Genomic DNA, 18,979 nt, shown 5'->3' with positions numbered 1-18,979 from the left:
CCCCTTCCCCTTAATTAACCCCTTGTGAGTAAATCTACACCTCAGGATCTAAGTGCAATGTAGTTAACCCTTAAATACACAGGTAGTAAACTAAGAAACTAAAACTGTAGTGAGAAAATAGATTTTAAAAAGCCCAATAAATCTAAACAGGTAGAAAAGCACTTAGCAGGTCACAATGCAGCCACTCACTGCAATTCACACAGGTATTTTCTGCAGGATTCCCAATACCTTTTCACTGAAAAACAAATCACACACTTACTTTCGTTCGCACTTACGCTCCGGACACACGCAGCTCGTTCACACTCGCAAACTAAGAGATTTAAAGAGTTTTTTTTTTTTTCCTTTTCCAGCAATGTACCCTTCACCTCAATGCACTTCCAAAGGACTTGATGCCCAACCAGCTGCCCCTTATAAACCCTTAATTATGACCCCTTCCCCTTAATTAACCCCTTGTGAGTAAATCTACACCTCAGGATTTTAGTGCAATGTAGTTAACCCTTAAATACACAGGTAGTAAACTAAGAAACTAAAACTGTAGTGAGAAAATAGATTTTTAAAAAGCCCAATAAATCTAAACAGGTAGAAAAGCACTCAGCAGGTCACAATGCAGCCACTCACCGCAATTCACACAGGTATTTTCTGCAGGATTCCCAATACCTCTTCACTGAAAAACAAGTCACACACTTACTTTCGTTCGCACTTACGCTCCGGACACACGCAGCTCGTTCACACTCGCAAACTAAGAGATTTAAAGAGTTTTTTTTTTTTTTTTCCTTTTCCAGCAATGTACCCTTCACCTCAATGCACTTCCAAAGGACTTGATGCCCAACCAGCTGCCCCTTATAAACCCTTAATTATGACCCCTTCCCCTTAATTAACCCCTTGTGAGTAAATCTACACCTCAGGATTTTAGTGCAATGTAGTTAACCCTTAAATACACAGGTAGTAAACTAAGAAACTAAAACTGTAGTGAGAAAATAGATTTTAAAAAGCCCAATAAATCTAAACAGGTAGAAAAGCACTCAGCAGGTCACAATGCAGCCACTCACCGCAATTCACACAGCTATTTTCTGCAGGATTCCCAATACCTCTTCACTGAAAAACAAGTCACACACTTACTTTCGTTCGCACTTACGCTCCGGACACACGCAGCTCGTTCACACTCGCAAACTAAGAGATTTAAAGAGTTTTTTTTTTTTTTCTCCTTTTCCAGCAATGTACCCTTCACCTCAATGCACTTCCATGGTAAAATAGCTGCTAGGAAACCACTGCTAAGGACAGGCAACAAGCAGAAGAGACTTGTTTGGGCTAAAGAACACAAGGAATGGACATTAGACCAGTGGAAATCTCTGCTTTGGTCTGATGAGTCCAAATTTGAGGTGTTTGTTTCCAACCACCGTGTCTTTGTGCGACGCAGAAAAGGTGAACGGATGGACTCTACATGCCTGGTTCCCACCGTGAAGCATGGAGGAGGAGGTGTGATGGTGTGGGGGGGTGCTTTGCTGGTGACACTGTTGGGTATTTATTCAAAATTGAAGGCATACTGAACCAGCATGGCTAACACAGCATCTTGCAGCGGCATGCTATTCCATCTGGTTTGCGTTTATTTGGACCATCATTTATTTTTCAACAGGACAATGACCCCAAACACACCTCCAGGCTGTGTAAGGGCTATTTGATCAAGAAGGAGAGTGATGGGGTGCTATGCCAGATGACCTGGCCTCCACAGTCACCAGGCCTTAACCCAATCGATATGGTTTGGGGTGAGCTGGACCGCAGAGTTAAGGCAAAAGGGCCAACAAGTGCTAAGCATCTCTGGGAACTCCTTCAAGATTGTTGGAAGACCATTTCCGGTGACTACCTCTTGAAGCTCATCAAGAGAATGCCAAGAGTGTGCAAAGCAGTCATCAAAGCAAAAGGTGGCTACTTTGAAGAACCTAGAATATAAGACATATTTTGATTTGTTTCACACTTTTTTGTTAAGTATATAATTCCACATGTGTTAACTCATAGTTTTGATGCCTTCAGTGTGAATGTAGAATTTTCATAGTCATAAAAATACAGAAAAATCTTTAAATGAGAAGATGTCTCCAAACTTTTGGTCTGTACTGTATATGTGATCCGTGTGACGGAGAAAACTGAGTTTTAAATCCCTGGCTTGTAGGTGAGTAGTTTGAACAGCAAACTGCTGTGAATTGCTTCACTGACACATTAAAGAACATTTTTAATAGAGGCCAGAAATGGCAGTATTTTCTGACAACTAATATGTGAAAGATGTGACGGAAACAACAGAATTTTAAATAACTGGCCTGTAGGTAAGTAGTTTGAACAGCAAACTGCTGTGAATTGCTTCACTGACACATTAAAGGACATTTTTAATAGAGGCCAGAAATGGCCGTATTTTCTGATACCGAATATGTGATCCGTGTGACGGAGAAAACAAAGTTTTATGTACCTGGCTTGTAGGTAAGTAGTTTGAACAGCAAACTGCTGTGAACTGCATCACTGACAGAATAAAGGACATTTTTAATGGAGACCAGAAATGGCAGTATTTTCTGACAACGTATATGTGATCCGTGTGACGGAGAAAACAGAGTTTTAAATACCTGGCCTGTAGGTAAGTAGTTTGAACAGCAAACTGCTGTGAAGGGCTTCACTGACACACTGAAGGAAATCTTTAAGGGAAGCCAGAAATGGCTGTATTTTCTGACAACGTATATGTGATCCGTGTGACGGAGAAAACAGAGTTTTAAATACCTGGCCTGTAGGTAAGTAGTTTGAGCAGCAAACTGGTGTGTATTGCTTCACTGACACACTGAAAGAAATTTTTAATGGAGGCCAGAAATGGAAGAATTTTCTAACAATGTATATGTGATCCGTGTGACGGAGAAAACAGAGTTTTAAAGACCTGGCCTGTGGGTTAATAGTTTGAACTGCAAACTGCTGTGAAGGACTTCACTGACACACTAAAGGAAATTTTTAATGGAGGCCAGATATGGCAGTATTTTCTGACAACGTACAGTACAGACCAAAAGTTTGGACACACCTACTCATTTAAAGATTTTTCTGTATTTTCATCACTTTGAAAATTGTACATTCACACTGAAGGCATCAAAACTATGAATTAACACATGAGGAATTATATACTTAACAAAAAAAGTGTGAAACAAATCAAAATATGTCTTATATTCTAGGTTCTTCAAAGTAGCCACCTTTTGCTTTGATGACTGCTTTGCACACTCTTGGCATTCTCTTGATGAGCTTCAAGAGGTAGTCACTGGAAATGGTTTTCACTTCACAGGTGTGCCCTGTTAGGTTTAATAAGTGGGATTTCTTGCCTTATAAATGGTGTTGGGACCATCAGTTGTGTTGTGCAGAAGTCTGGTTGATACACAGCTGATAGTCCTACAGAATAGACTGTTAGAATTTGTATTATGGCAAGAAAAAAGCAGCTAAGTAAAGAAAAACAAGTGGCCATCATTACTTTAAGAAATGAAGGTCAGTCAGTCCAAAAAATTGGGCAAACTTTGAAAGTGTCCCCAAGTGCAGTTGCAAAAACCATCAAGCGCTATAAAGAAACTGGCTCACATGAGGACCGCCCCAGGAAAGGAAGACCAAGAGTCACCTCTGCTTCTGAGGATAAGTTTATCTGAGTCACCAGCCTCAGAAATCACAGGTTAACAGCAGCTCAGATTAGAGACCAGGTCAATGCCACACAGAGTTCTACACATCTCTAGAACAACTGTTATGAGGAGACTGTGCAGCAGGCCTTCATAGTAAAATAGCTGCTAGGAAACCACTGCTAAGGACAGGCAACAAGCAGAACAGACTTGTTCGGGCTAAAGAACACAAGGAATGGACATTAGACCAGTGGAAATCTCTGCTTTGGTCTGATGAGTCCAAATTTGAGATGTTTGGTTCCAACCACCGTGTCTTTGTGCGATGCAGAAAAGGTGAACGGATGGACTCTACATGCCTGGTTCCCACCGTGAAGCATGGAGGAGGAGGTGTGATGGTGTGGGGGGGTGCTTTGCTGGTGACACTGTTGGGTATTTATTCAAAATTGAAGGCATACTGAACCAGCATGGCTAACACAGCATCTTGCAGTGGCATGCTATTCCATCTGGTTTGCGTTTATTTGGACCATCATTTATTTTTCAACAGGACAATGACCCCAAACACACCTCCAGGCTGTGTAAGGGCTATTTGATCAAGAAGGAGAGTGATGTGGTGCTATGCCAGATGACCTGGCCTCCACAGTCACCAGGCCTGAACCCAATCGAGATGGTTTGGGGTGAGCTGGACCGCAGAGTTAAGGCAAAAGGGCCAACAAGTGCTAAGCATCTCTGGGAACTCCTTCAAGATTGTTGGAAGACCATTTCCGGTGACTACCTTTTGAAGCTCATCAAGAGAATGCCAAGAGTGTGCAAAGCAGTCATCAAAGCAAAAGGTGGCTACTTTGAAGAACCTAGAATATAAGACATATTTTGATTTGTTTCACACTTTTTTTGTTAAGTATATAATTCCACATGTGTTAATTCATAGTTTTGATGCCTTCAGTGTGAATGTAGAATTTTCATAGTCATAAAAATACAGAAAAATCTTTAAATGAGAAGGTGTGTCCAAACTTTTGGTCTGTACTGTATATGTGATCCATGTGACGGAGAAAACTGAGTTTTAAATCCCTGGCTTGTAGGTGAATAGTTTGAACAGCAAACTGCTGTGAATTGCTTCACTGACACATTAAAGGTCATTTTTAATAGAGGCCAGAAATGGCAGTATTTTCTGACAACGAATACGTGATCTCTGTGACGGATTAAACAGAGTTTTAAAAAACTGGCCTGTAGCTAAGGAGTTTGAATAGCAAACTGGTGTGAATTGCTTCACTGACACACTGAAAAAAATTTTTAATGGTGGCCAGAAATGTCAGTACTTTCTGACAACGTATATTTGATCCATGTAACGGAGAAAACAGAGTTTTAAATACATGGCCTGTGGGTAAGTAGTTTGAACAGCAAACTGGTGTGAATTGCTTCACTGACACACTAAAAGAAATTTTTAATGGTGGCCAGAAATGGCAGTATTTTCTGACAATGTTTATGTGATCCATGTGACGGAGAAAACAGAGTTTTAAATTCCTGGCCTGTAGGTAAGTAGTTTGAACAGTAAACTGCTGTGAATTGCTTCACTGACACATTAAAGGAAATTTTTAATGGAGGCCAGAATTGGCAGCATTTTCTGACAACGTATATGTGATCCGTGTGACGAAGAAAACAGAGTTTTAAAAACTGGCCTGTAGCTAAGGAGTTTGAATAGCAAACTGCTGTGAATTGTTTCACTGACACACGAAAAGAAATTTTTAATGTTGCCCAGAAATGGCAGTATTTTCTGACAACGTATATGTGATCCGTATGACTGAGAAAGCAAAGTTTTAAATACCTGGCCTGTAAGTAAGTAGTTTGAACAGCAAACTGCTTTGAATTGCTTCATTGACACACTAAAGGAAATTTTTAATGGAGGTTAGAAATGGCAGTATTTTCTGACAACGTATATGTGATCCATGTGACGGAGAAAACAGAGGTTTAAATACCTGGCCTGTAAGTAAGTATTTTGAACAGCAAACTACTTTGAATTGCTTCACCGACACACTAAAGGAAATTTTTAATGGAGGCCAGAAATGGCAGTATTTTCTGACAACGTATATGTGATCCATGTGACGGAGAAAACAGAGTTTTATATACCTGGCCTGTAGCTAAGTAGTTTGAACAGCAAACTGGTGTGAATTTCTTCACTAACACACTGAAAGAAGTTTTTAATGAAGGCCAGAATTGGCAGTATTTTCAGACAACTTTTATGTGATCCGTGTGACGGAGAAAACAGAGTTTTAAATACCTAGCCGCTAGTTAAGTAATTTGAACAGCAAACTGTTGTGAATCGCTTCACTGACACACTGAAAGAAATTTTTAATGGAGGCCAGAAATGGCAGTATTTTATGACAATGTATATGTCATCCGTGTGACGGAGAGAACAGAGTTTTAAATACCTGGCCTGTAGTTAAGTAGTTTGAGCCGCAAACTGGTGTGAATTGCTTCACTGACACACTGAAAGAAATTTTTAATGGACGCCAGAAATGGCAGTATTTTATGACAACGTATATGTGATCCGAGTGGTGGAGAAAACTGACTTTTAAATACCTTGCCTGTAGGTAAGTAGTTTGAACAGCAAACTGCTGTGAATTGCTTCACTGACACATTAGAGGAGGTTTTTAATAGAGGCCAGAAAAGGCAGTACTTTCTGACAAGGAATATTTGATCCGTGTGACGGAGAAAACAGAGTTTTATACACCTGGCTTGTAGATAAGTAGTTTGAACATCAAACTTCTGTGAATTGCATCACTGACACACTAAAGGAAATTTTTAATGGAGGCCAGAAAAGGCAGTATTTTCTGACAACGTATATGTGATCCGTGTGACGGAGTAAACAGAGTTCTAAAAGACTGGCCTGTAGCTAAGGAGTTTGAATAGCAAACTGGTGTGAATTGCTTCACTGACACAAGGAAAGAAATTTTTAATGGAGGCCATAAAAGGCAGTATTTTCTGACAACGTATATGAGATCCGTGTGATGGAGAAAACAGAGTTTTAAATACCTGGCCTGTAGGTAAGTAGTTTGAACAGCAAACTGCTGTGAAGGACTTCACTGTCACACTGAAGGAAATTTTTAAGGGAAGCCAGAAATGGCTGTGTTTTATGACAACGTATATGTGATCCTTGTGACCAAGAAAACAGAGTTTTAAATACATGGACTGTGGGTAAGTAGTTTGAACTGCAAACTGCTGTGAAGGGCTTCACTGACACACTAAAGAAATTTTTAATGGATGCCAGAAATGGCAGTATTTTCTGACAACGTATATGTGATCCGTGTGACGGAGAAAACTGAGTTTTAAATACCTGGCTTGTAGGAAAGTAGTTTGAACAGCAAACTGGTGTGAATTGCTTCACTGACACACTAAAGGAAATTTTTAATAGGGGTCAGAAATAGCAGTATTTCCTGACAACCTATATGTGATCCGTGTGACGGAGAAAACAGAGTTTTAAAAACCTGGCCTGTAGCTAAGTAGTTTGAACAGCAAACTGCTGTGAATTGCTTCACTGACACACTAAAGGAAATTTTTAATAGAGGCCAGAAATGGCAGTACTTTTTGACAACGTATATGTGATCCGTGTGACCTAGAAAGCAGAGTTTTAAATACCTGGCCTGTAGGTAAGTAGTTTGAACAGCAAACTGCTGTGAATTGCTTCACTGACACACTAAAGGAAATTTATAATGGAGGCCAGATTTGGCAGCATTTTCTGACAACCTATATGTGATCCGTGTGACAGAGAAAACAGAGTTTTAAATACCTGGCCTGTAGGTAAGTAGTTTGAGCAGCAAACTGCTGTGAATTGCTTCACTGACAACTGAAAGAAATTTTTAGTGGAGGCCAGAAATTGCAGTATTTTCTGACAACGTATATGTGATACTTGTGACGGATATAACAGCATTTTAAATACCTGGCCTGTAGGTAAGTAGTTTGAACAGCAAACTGCTGTGAATTGCTTCACTGACACATTAAAGGAAATTTTTAATGGAGGCCAGAAATGGCAATATTTTCTCACAACGAATATGTGATCCGTGTGATGGAGAAAACAGAGTTTTAAATACCTGGCCTGTAGGTAAGTAGTTTGAACAGCAAACTGCTGTGATGGACTTCACTGTCACACTGAAGGAAATTTTTAATGGAAGCCAGAAATGGCTGTGTTTTCTGACAATGTATATGTGATCTGTGTGATGAAGAAAACAGAGTTTTAAATACCTGGCCTGTAGGTAAGTAGTTTCAGCAGCAAACTGGTGTGTATTGCTTCACTGACACACTGAAAGACATTTTTAATGGAGGCCAGAAATGGCAGTATTTTCTAACAATGTATATGTGATCCGTGTGAAGAATAAAACAGAGTTTTAAATACCTGGCCTGTCGGTAAGTAGTTTGGACTGCAAACTGCTGTGAAGGGCTTCACTGACACACTGAAGGAAATCTTTAAGGGAAGCCAGAAATGGCTGTATTTTCTGACAACGTATATGTGATCCGTGTGACGGAGAAAACAGAGTTTTAAATACCTGGCCTGTAAGTAAGTATTTTGAACAGCAAACTGCTTTGAATTGCTTCACCGACACACTAAAGGAAATTTTTAATGGAGGCCAGAAATGGCAGTATTTTCTGACAACGTATATGTGATCCATGTGACGGAGAAAACAGAGTTTTATATTCCTGGCCTGTAGCTAAGTAGTTTGAACAGCAAACTGGTGTGAATTTCTTCACTAACACACTGAAAGAAATTTTTAATGAAGGCCAGAATTGGCAGTATTTTCAGACAACGTTTATGTGATCCGTGTGACGGAGAAAACAGAGTTTTAAATACCTAGCCGCTAGTTAAGTAATTTGAACAGCAAACTGTTGTGAATCGCTTCACTGACACACTGAAAGAAATTTTTAATGGAGGCCAGAAATGGCAGTATTTTATGACAATGTATATGTCATCCATGTGACGGAGAGAACAGAGTTTTAAATATCTGGCCTGTAGTTAAGTAGTTTGAGCCGCAAACTGGTGTGAATTGCTTCACTGACACACTGAAAGAAATTTTTAATGGACGCCAGAAATGGCAGTATTTTATGACAACGTATATGTGATCCGAGTGGTGGAGAAAACTGACTTTTAAATACCTTGCCTGTAGGTAAGTAGTTTGAACAGCAAACTGCTGTGAATTGCTTCACTGACACATTAAAGGAGGTTTTTAATAGAGGCCAGAAAAGGCAGTACTTTCTGACAAGCAATATTTGATCCGTGTGACGGAGAAAACAGAGTTTTATACACCTGGCTTGTAAATAAGTAGTTTGAACATCAAACTTCTGTGAATTGCATCACTGACACACTAAAGGAAATTTTTAATGGAGGCCAGAAAAGGCAGTATTTTCTGACAACGTATATGTGATCCGTGTGACGGAGTAAACAGAGTTCTAAAAGACTGGCCTGTAGCTAAGGAGTTTGAATAGCAAACTGGTGTGAATTGCTTCACTGACACAAGGAAAGAAATTTTTAATGGAGGCCATAAAAGGCAGTATTTTCTGACAACGTATATGAGATCCGTGTGATGGAGAAAACAGAGTTTTAAATACCTGGCCTGTAGGTAAGTAGTTTGAACAGCAAACTGCTATGAAGGACTTCACTGTCACACTGAAGGAAATTTTTAAGGGAAGCCAGAAATGGCTGTGTTTTATGACAACGTATATGTGATCCTTGTGACCAAGAAAACAGAGTTTTAAATACATGGACTGTGGGTAAGTAGTTTGAACTGCAAACTGCTGTGAAGGGCTTCACTGACACACTAAAGAAATTTTTAATGGATGCCAGAAATGGCAGTATTTTCTGACAACGTATATATGATCCGTGTGACGGAGAAAACTGAGTTTTAAATACCTGGCTTGTAGGAAAGTAGTTTGAACAGCAAACTGGTGTGAATTGCTTCACTGACACACTAAAGGAAATTTTTAATAGGGGTCAGAAATAGCAGTATTTCCTGACAACCTATATGTGATCCGTGTGACGGAGAAAACAGAGTTTTAAAAACCTGGCCTGTAGCTAAGTAGTTTGAAAAGCAAACTGCTGTGAATTGCTTCACTGACACACTAAAGGAAATTTTTAATAGAGGCCAGAAATGGCAGTACTTTCTGACAACGTATATGTGATCCGTGTGACCTAGAAAGCAGAGTTTTAAATACCTGGCCTGTAGGTAAGTAGTTTGAACAGCAAACTGCTGTGAATTGCTTCACTGACACACTAAAGGAAATTTATAATGGAGGCCAGATTTGGCAGCATTTTCTGACAACCAATATGTGATCCGTGTGACAGAGAAAACAGAGTTTTAAATACCTGGCCTGTAGGTAAGTAGTTTGAGCAGGAAACTGCTGTGAATTACTTCACTGACAACTGAAAGAAATTTTTAGTGGAGGCCAGAAATTGCAGTATTTTCTGACAACGTATATGTGATACTTGTGACGGATATAACAGCATTTTAAATACCTGGCCTGTAGGTAAGTAGTTTGAACAGCAAACTGCTGTGAATTGCTTCACTGACACATTAAAGGAAATTTTTAATGTAGGCCAGAAATGGCAATATTTTCTGACAACGAATATGTGATCCGTGTGACGGAGAAAACAGAGTTTTAAATATGTGGCCTGTAGGTAAGTAGTTTGAACAGCAAAATGCAGTGAATTGCTTCACTGACACATTAAAGGACGTTTTTAATAGAGGCCAGAAATGGCAGTATTTTCTGACAACGAATATTTGATCCGTGTGACGGAGAAAACAGAGTTTTATATACCTGGCTTGTAGGTAAGTAGTTTGAACATCAAACTGCTGTGAATTGCATCACTGACACACTAAAGGAAATTTTTAATAGGGGTCAGAAATGGCAGTTTTTTCTGACAACGGATATGTGATCTGTGTGACGGAGTAAACAGAGTTTTAAAAAACTGGCCTGTAGCTATGGAGTTTGAATAGCAAACTTGTGTGAATTGCTTCACTGACACAAGGAAAGATATTTTTAATGGAGGCCATAAAAGGCAGGATTTTCTGACAATGTATATGTGATCCGTGTGACGGAGAAAACAGAGTTTTAAATACCTGGCCTGTAGGTAAGTAGTTTGAACAGCAAACTGCTGTGATGGACTTCACTGTCACACTGAAGGAAATTTTTAAGGGAAGCCAGAAATGGCTGTGTTTTCTGACAATGTATATGTGATCTGTGTGATGAAGAAAACAGAGTTTTAAATACCTGGCCTGTAGGTAAGTAGTTTCAGCAGCAAACTGGTGTGTATTGCTTCACTGACACACTGAAAGACATTTTTAATGGAGGCCAGAAATGGCAGTATTTTCTAACAATGTATATGTGATCCGTGTGAAGAATAAAACAGAGTTTTAAATACCTGGCCTGTCGGTAAGTAGTTTGAACTGCAAACTGCTGTGAAGGGCTTCACTGACACATTAAAGGAAATTTTTAATGGATACCAGAAATGGCAGTATTTTCTGACAACGTATATGTGATCCGTGTGACGGAGAAAACAGAGTTTTAAAAACCTGGCCTGTAGCTAAGTAGTTTGAGCAGCAAACTGCTGTGAATTGCTTCACTGACACAATAAAGGAAATTTTTAATAGAGGCCAGAAATGGCAGTACTTTCTGACAACGTATATGTGATCCGTGTGACGGATAAAACAGAGTTTTAAATACGTGGCCTGTCGCTAAGTAGTTTGAACAGCAAACTGGTGTGAATTGCTTCACTGACATACGGAAAGAAATTTTTAATGGAGGTCATTAATGGCAGTATTTTCTGACGTGTTTGTGATCTGTTTGACGGAGGAAACAGAGTTTTAAATACCTGGCCATTGAGTAAGTAGTTTGAACAGTAAACTGCTGTGAATTGCTTCACAGACATACTAAAGGAAATTTTTAATAGATTCCAGAAATGTCAGCATTTTTTGACAATGTATATGTGATCCGTGTGACAGAGAAAACAGAATTTTAAATACCTGGCCTGTAGGTAAGTAATTTGAACAGTAAACTGGTGTGAATTGCTTCACTGACACACTGAACGACATTTTTAATGGAGGCCAGAAGTGGCAGTATTTTCTGACATTGTATATATTATCTGTGTGACGGAGAAAACAGAGTTTTAAACACCTGGCCTGTAGGGAAGTAGTTTGAACAGCAAACTGCTGTGAATTGCTTCGTTGACACACTAAAGGAAATTTACATGGATGCCAAAGATGGCAGTATTTTCTGACAACGTATATGTGATCTGTGTGATGGAGAAAAGAGAGTTTTAAATACCTGGCCTGTAGGTAAGGAGTTTGAAGAGCAAACTGTTGTGAATTGCTTCACTTACACACTGAAAGAAATTTTTAATGGAGGCCATTTATGGCAGTAATTTCTGACAACGTATTTGTGATCCGTGTGACGGAGAAAAGAGAGTTTTAAATACCTGGCTTGTAGGTAAGTAGTTTAAACAGCAAACTGCTGTGAATTGCTTCTCTGACACACTAAAGGAAATTTTTAATAGGGGTCAGAAATGGCAGTATTTTCTGACAACGTATATGTGATCCGTGTGACGGAGAAAAAACAGTTTTAAATACCTGGCCTTTGGGTAATTAGTTTGTACAGCAAATTAGTTTGAATTGCTTCACTGACAGACTGAAAGAAAATTTTAATGGAGGCCAGAAATGGCAGTATTTCCTGAGAATTTATTTGTGATCCGTGTGACAGAGAAAATAGAATTTTAAATAACTTGCCTGTAGCTAAGTAGCTTGAACAGCAAACTGATCTGAATTGTTTCACTGACACACTAAAAGAAAATTTCTAATGGAGGCCAGAAATACCAGTATTTTCTATCAATGTATATGTGATCCGTGTGACGGAGAAATCAGAGTTTTAAATACCTGACCTGTAGCTAAGTAGTTTGAACAGCAAATTGTTGTGAATTGCTTCACTGACACACTGAAAGAAATTTTCAATGGAGGCCAGAAATGGCAGCATTTTCTGACAATGTATGTGTGATCCGTGTGACACAGGAAATAGAGTTTTAAATACCTGGCCTGTAGCTAAGTAGTTTGAACAGCAAATTGGTGTGAATTGCTTCACTGACTCACTGCAAGGAATTTTCAATGGAGGCCAGAAATGGCAGTATTTTCTGACAACGTATATGTGATCTGTGTGATGGAGAAAAGAGAGTTTTAAATACCTGGCCTGTAGGTAAGGAGTTTGAAGAGCAAACTGTTGTGAATTGCTTCACTTACACACTGAAAGAAATTTTTAATGGAGGCCATTTATGGCAGTAATTTCTGACAACGTATTTGTGATCCGTGTGACGGAGAAAACAGAGTTTTAAACACCTGGCTGTTAGGTAAGTAGTTTGAACAGCAAACTGCTGTATATTGCTTCACAGACATACTAAATGAAATTTTTAATGGAGACCAGAAATGTAAGCATTTTCTGACAACATATATGTGACCTGTGTGACAGAGAAAACAGAGTTTTAAATACCTGGCCTGTAGGTAAGTAGTTTGAACAGCAAACTGGTGTGAATTGCTTCACTGAAAAAATGAAAGAAATTTTTCATGTTGGCCAGAAATGGCAGTATTTTCTGAAAATGTATATGTGATCCGTGTGACAGAGAAAACAGTATTAAATACCTGGCCTGTAGGTAAGTAGTTTGAACAGCAAACTGCTGTGAATTGCTTCACGGACATACTAAAGGACATTTTTACTGGATGCCAGAAATGGCAGTATTATCTGACAACGTATATGTGATCCGAGTGACGAAGAAAGCAGAGTTTTAAATACCTGGCCTGTAGGTAAGTAGTTTGAACAGCAAACTGCTCTGAATTGCTTCCCTGACACACTAAAGGAAATTTTTAATTTAGGTTAGAAATGGCAGTATTTTCTGACAACGTATATTTGATCGGTGTGACGGAGAAAACAGAGTTTTAAATACCTAGCCTGTAGGTAAGTAGTTTGACAGCATACTGATGTGAATTGCTTCACTGACACTCTGAAAGAAATTTTCAATGGAGGCCAGAAATGGCAGTATTTTCTGACAACGTATATGTGATTCGTGTTACAGAGAAAACAGAGTTTTAAAGACCTTGCATGCAGGTAAGTAGTTTGAACTGCAAACTGCTGTGAATTTCTTCACTGACACACTAAAGGAAATTGTTAATGGAGGCTCGAAATGGCATTACTTTCTGACAACGTATATGTGATACGTGTGACAAATAAAACAGAGTTTTAAATAACTGGCTTGTAAGTAAGTAGATTGAACTGCAAACTGCTGTGAAGGGCTTCACTGACACACTAAAGGAAATTTGTAATGGAGGCCAGGAATGGCAGTATTTTCTGACAATGTATATATGATCAGTGTGACGGAGAAAACAGAGGTTTAAATACCTGGCCTGTAGGTAAGGAGTATGAACAGCAAACTGCTTTGAATTGCTTCACTGACACACTGAAAGAAATATTTAATGGAGTCCAGGAATGGCAGTATTTTCTGACAATGTATATGTGATCCGTGTGACATAGAAAACAGAGATTTAAATACCTGGCCTGTAGGTAAGGAGTACGAATAGAAAACTGCTTTGAACTGCTTCACTGACACACTAAAGGAAATTTTTAATGGAGGTTAGAAATGGCAGCATTTTCTGACAATGTATATGTGATACATGTGTTGGAGAAAATAGAATTTTAAATACCTGGCCTGTAGTAAAGTTGTTTGAACAGCAAACTGTTGTTAATTGCTTCACTGACACACTAAAGGAAATTTTTAATGGAGGCTCGAAATGGCATTATTTTCTGACAACGTATATCTGATCGTTGTGATGGAGAAAGCAGAGTTTTAAATACCTGGCCTTTGGGTAAGTAGTTTGAACAGCAAACTGTTGTTAATTGCTTCACTGACACACTAAAGGAAATTTATAATGGAGGCCAGAAATGGCATTTTTTTCTGACACTGTATATGTGATACATGTGACGGAGAAAACAGAGTTTTAAATACCTGGCCTGTAAGTAAGTAGTTTGAACAGGAAACAGCTGTGAATTGCTTCACTGACACACTGAAAGAAATTTTTAATGGAGGCCAGAAATGCCAGTTTTTTCTGACAACATATATGTGATCCGTGTGACGGAGAAAACAGAGTTTTAAGTACCTGGCCTGTAGGTAAGTAGTCTGAGCAGCAAAATCGTGTGAATTGCTTCACTGACACACTGAAAGAAATTTTTAATGGAGGCCAGGAATGACAGTATTTTCTGACAATGTATATGTGATCCGTTTGACGGAGAAAACAGAGGTTTAAATACCTGGCCTGTAGGTAAGGAGTTTGAACAGCAAACTGCTTTGAGTCGCTTCACTGACACACTAAAGTAAATTTTTAATGGAGGTTAGAAATGGCAGTATTTTCTGACAACGTATATGTGATCCGTGTGACGGGGAAAACAGAGTTTTAAATACCTGGCTTTTAGGTAAGTAGTTTGAACATCAAACTGCTGTGAATTGCATCACTGACACACTAAAGGAAATTTTTAATAGGGGTCAGAAATGGCAGTTTTTTCTGACAATGGATATGTGATCTGTGTGATGGAGTAAACAGAGTTTTAAAGAACTGGCCTGTAGATAAGGAGTTTGAGTAGCAAACTGTTGTGAATTACTTCACTGACAGAAGGAAAGAAATTTTTAATGGAGGCCATAAATGGCAGTATTTTCTGACAATGTATATGTTATCCGTGTGACAGAGAAAACAGAGTTTTTAATACCTGGCCTGTAGGTAAGTAGTTTGAACAGCAAACTGCTGTGAATGACTTCACTGTCACACTGAAGGAAATTTTTAAGGGAAGCCAGAAATGGCTGTATTTTCTGACAACGTATATGTGATCCGTGTGACAGAGAAAACAGAGTTTTAAATACCTGGCCTGTAGGTAAGAAGTTATAGCAGCAAACTGGTGTGTATTGCTTCACTGACACACTAAAGGAAATTTTTAATAGGGGTCAGAAATGGCAGTATTTTCTGACAAGGTATATGTGATCCGTGTGACGGAGAAAACAGAGTTTTAAAAGCCTGGCTTGTAGCTAAGTAGTTTGAGCAGAAAACTGCTGTGAATTGCTTCACTGACACACTGAAAGAAATTTTTAATGGAGCACAGAAATTGCAGTATTTTCTGACAACATATATGTGATCCGTGTGATGGAGAAAACAAAGCTTTAAATACCTGGCCTGTAGGTAAGTAGTTTTAGCAGCAAACTGCTGTGTATTGCTTCACTGACATACTGAAAGAAATTTTTAATAGGGGTCAGAAATGGCAGTATTTTCTGACAAGGTATATGTGATCCGTGTGACGAAGAAAACAGAGTTTTAAAAAAGTGGCCTGTAGCTAAGGAGTTTGAATAGCAAACTGGTGTGAATTGCTTCACTGACACAAGGAAAGAAATTTTTAATGGAGGCCATAAAAGGCAGTATTTTCTGACAACGTATATGAGATCCGTGTGATGGAGAAAACAGAGTTTTAAATACCTGGCCTGTAGGTAAGTAGTTTGAACAGCAAACTGCTGTGAAGGACTTCACTGTCACACTGAAGGAAATTTTTAAGGGAAGCCAGAAATGGCTGTGTTTTATGACAACGTATATGTGATCCTTGTGACCAAGAAAACAGAGTTTTAAATACATGGACTGTGGGTAAGTAGTTTGAACTGCAAACTGCTGTGAAGGGCTTCACTGACACACTAAAGAAATTTTTAATGGATGCCAGAAATGGCAGTATTTTCTGACAACGTATATGTGATCCGTGTGACGGAGAAAACTGAGTTTTAAATACCTGGCTTGTAGGAAAGTAGTTTGAACAGCAAACTGGTGTGAATTGCTTCACTGACACACTAAAGGAAATTTTTAATAGGGGTCAGAAATAGCAGTATTTCCTGACAACCTATATGTGATCCGTGTGACGGAGAAAACAGAGTTTTAAAAACCTGGCCTGTAGCTAAGTAGTTTGAACAGCAAACTGCTGTGAATTGCTTCACTGACACACTAAAGGAAATTTTTAATAGAGGCCAGAAATGGCAGTATTTTTGACAACGTATATGTGATCCGTGTGACCTAGAAAGCAGAGTTTTAAATACCTGGCCTGTAGGTAAGTAGTTTGAACAGCAAACTGCTGTGAATTGCTTCACTGACACACTAAAGGAAATTTATAATGGAGGCCAGATTTGGCAGCATTTTCTGACAACCTATATGTGATCCGTGTGACAGAGAAAACAGAGTTTTAAATACCTGGCCTGTAGGTAAGTAGTTTGAGCAGCAAACTGCTGTGAATTGCTTCACTGACAACTGAAAGAAATTTTTAGTGGAGGCCAGAAATTGCAGTATTTTCTGACAACGTATATGTGATACTTGTGACGGATATAACAGCATTTTAAATACCTGGCCTGTAGGTAAGTAGTTTGAACAGCAAACTGCTGTGAATTGCTTCACTGACACATTAAAGGAAATTTTTAATGGAGGCCAGAAATGGCAATATTTTCTCACAACGAATATGTGATCCGTGTGATGGAGAAAACAGAGTTTTAAATATGTGGCCTGTAGGTAAGTAGTTTGAACAGCAAAATTCAGTGAATTGCTTCACTGACACATTAAAGGACGTTTTTAATAGAGGCCAGAAATGGCAGTATTTTCTGACAACGAATATTTGATCCGTGTGACGGAGAAAACAGAGTTTTATATACCTGGCTTGTAGGTAAGTAGTTTGAACATCAAACTGCTGTGAATTGCATCACTGACACACTAAAGGAAATTTTTAATAGGGGTCAGAAATGGCAGTTTTTTCTGACAACGGATATGTGATCTGTGTGATGGAGTAAACAGAGTTTTAAAAAACTGGCCTGTAGCTAAGGAGTTTGAATAGCAAACTTGTGTGAATTGCTTCACTGACACAAGGAAAGATATTTTTAATGGAGGACATAAAAGGCAGGATTTTCTGACAATGTATATGTGATCCGTGTGACGGAGAAAACAGAGTTTTAAATACCTGGCCTGTAGGTAAGTAGTTTGAACAGCAAACTGCTGTGATGGACTTCACTGTCACACTGAAGGAAATTTTTAAGGGAAGCCAGAAATGGCTGTGTTTTCTGACAATGTATATGTGATCTGTGTGATGAAGAAAACAGAGTTTTAAATACCTGGCCTGTAGGTAAGTAGTTTCAGCAGCAAACTGGTGTGTATTGCTTCACTGACACACTGAAAGACATTTTTAATGGAGGCCAGAAATGGCAGTATTTTCTAACAATGTATATGTGATCCGTGTGAAGAATAAAACAGAGTTTTAAATACCTGGCCTGTCGGTAAGTAGTTTGGACTGCAAACTGCTGTGAAGGGCTTCACTGACACACTGAAGGAAATCTTTAAGGGAAGCCAGAAATGGCTGTATTTTCTGACAACGTATATGTGATCCGTGTGACGGAGAAAACAGAGTTTTAAATACCTGGCCTGTAAGTAAGTATTTTGAACAGCAAACTGCTTTGAATTGCTTCACCGACACACTAAAGGAAATTTTTAATGGAGGCCAGAAATGGCAGTATTTTCTGACAACGTATATGTGATCCATGTGACGGAGAAAACAGAGTTTTATATTCCTGGCCTGTAGCTAAGTAGTTTGAACAGCAAACTGGTGTGAATTTCTTCACTAACACACTGAAAGAAATTTTTAATGAAGGCCAGAATTGGCAGTATTTTCAGACAACGTTTATGTGATCCGTGTGACGGAGAAAACAGAGTTTTAAATACCTAGCCGCTAGTTAAGTAATTTGAACAGCAAACTGTTGTGAATCGCTTCACTGACACACTGAAAGAAATTTTTAATGGAGGCCAGAAATGGCAGTATTTTATGACAATGTATATGTCATCCATGTGACGGAGAGAACAGAGTTTTAAATATCTGGCCTGTAGTTAAGTAGTTTGAGCCGCAAACTGGTGTGAATTGCTTCACTGACACACTGAAAGAAATTTTTAATGGACGCCAGAAATGGCAGTATTTTATGACAACGTATATGTGATCCGAGTGGTGGAGAAAACTGACTTTTAAATACCTTGCCTGTAGGTAAGTAGTTTGAACAGCAAACTGCTGTGAATTGCTTCACTGACACATTAAAGGAGGTTTTTAATAGAGGCCAGAAAAGGCAGTACTTTCTGACAAGCAATATTTGATCCGTGTGACGGAGAAAACAGAGTTTTATACACCTGGCTTGTAGATAAGTAGTTTGAACATCAAACTTCTGTGAATTGCATCACTGACACACTAAAGGAAATTTTTAATGGAGGCCAGAAAAGGCAGTATTTTCTGACAACGTATAT

Source organism: Phyllobates terribilis, unplaced genomic scaffold, assembly GCF_046119375.1.
Source record: "Phyllobates terribilis strain yellow unplaced genomic scaffold, ASM4611937v1 Scaffold_4__5_contigs__length_816908805, whole genome shotgun sequence".
Classification (NCBI taxonomy): Eukaryota; Metazoa; Chordata; class Amphibia; order Anura; family Dendrobatidae; genus Phyllobates; species Phyllobates terribilis.
Note: the sequence above shows the minus strand (reverse complement) of the source record.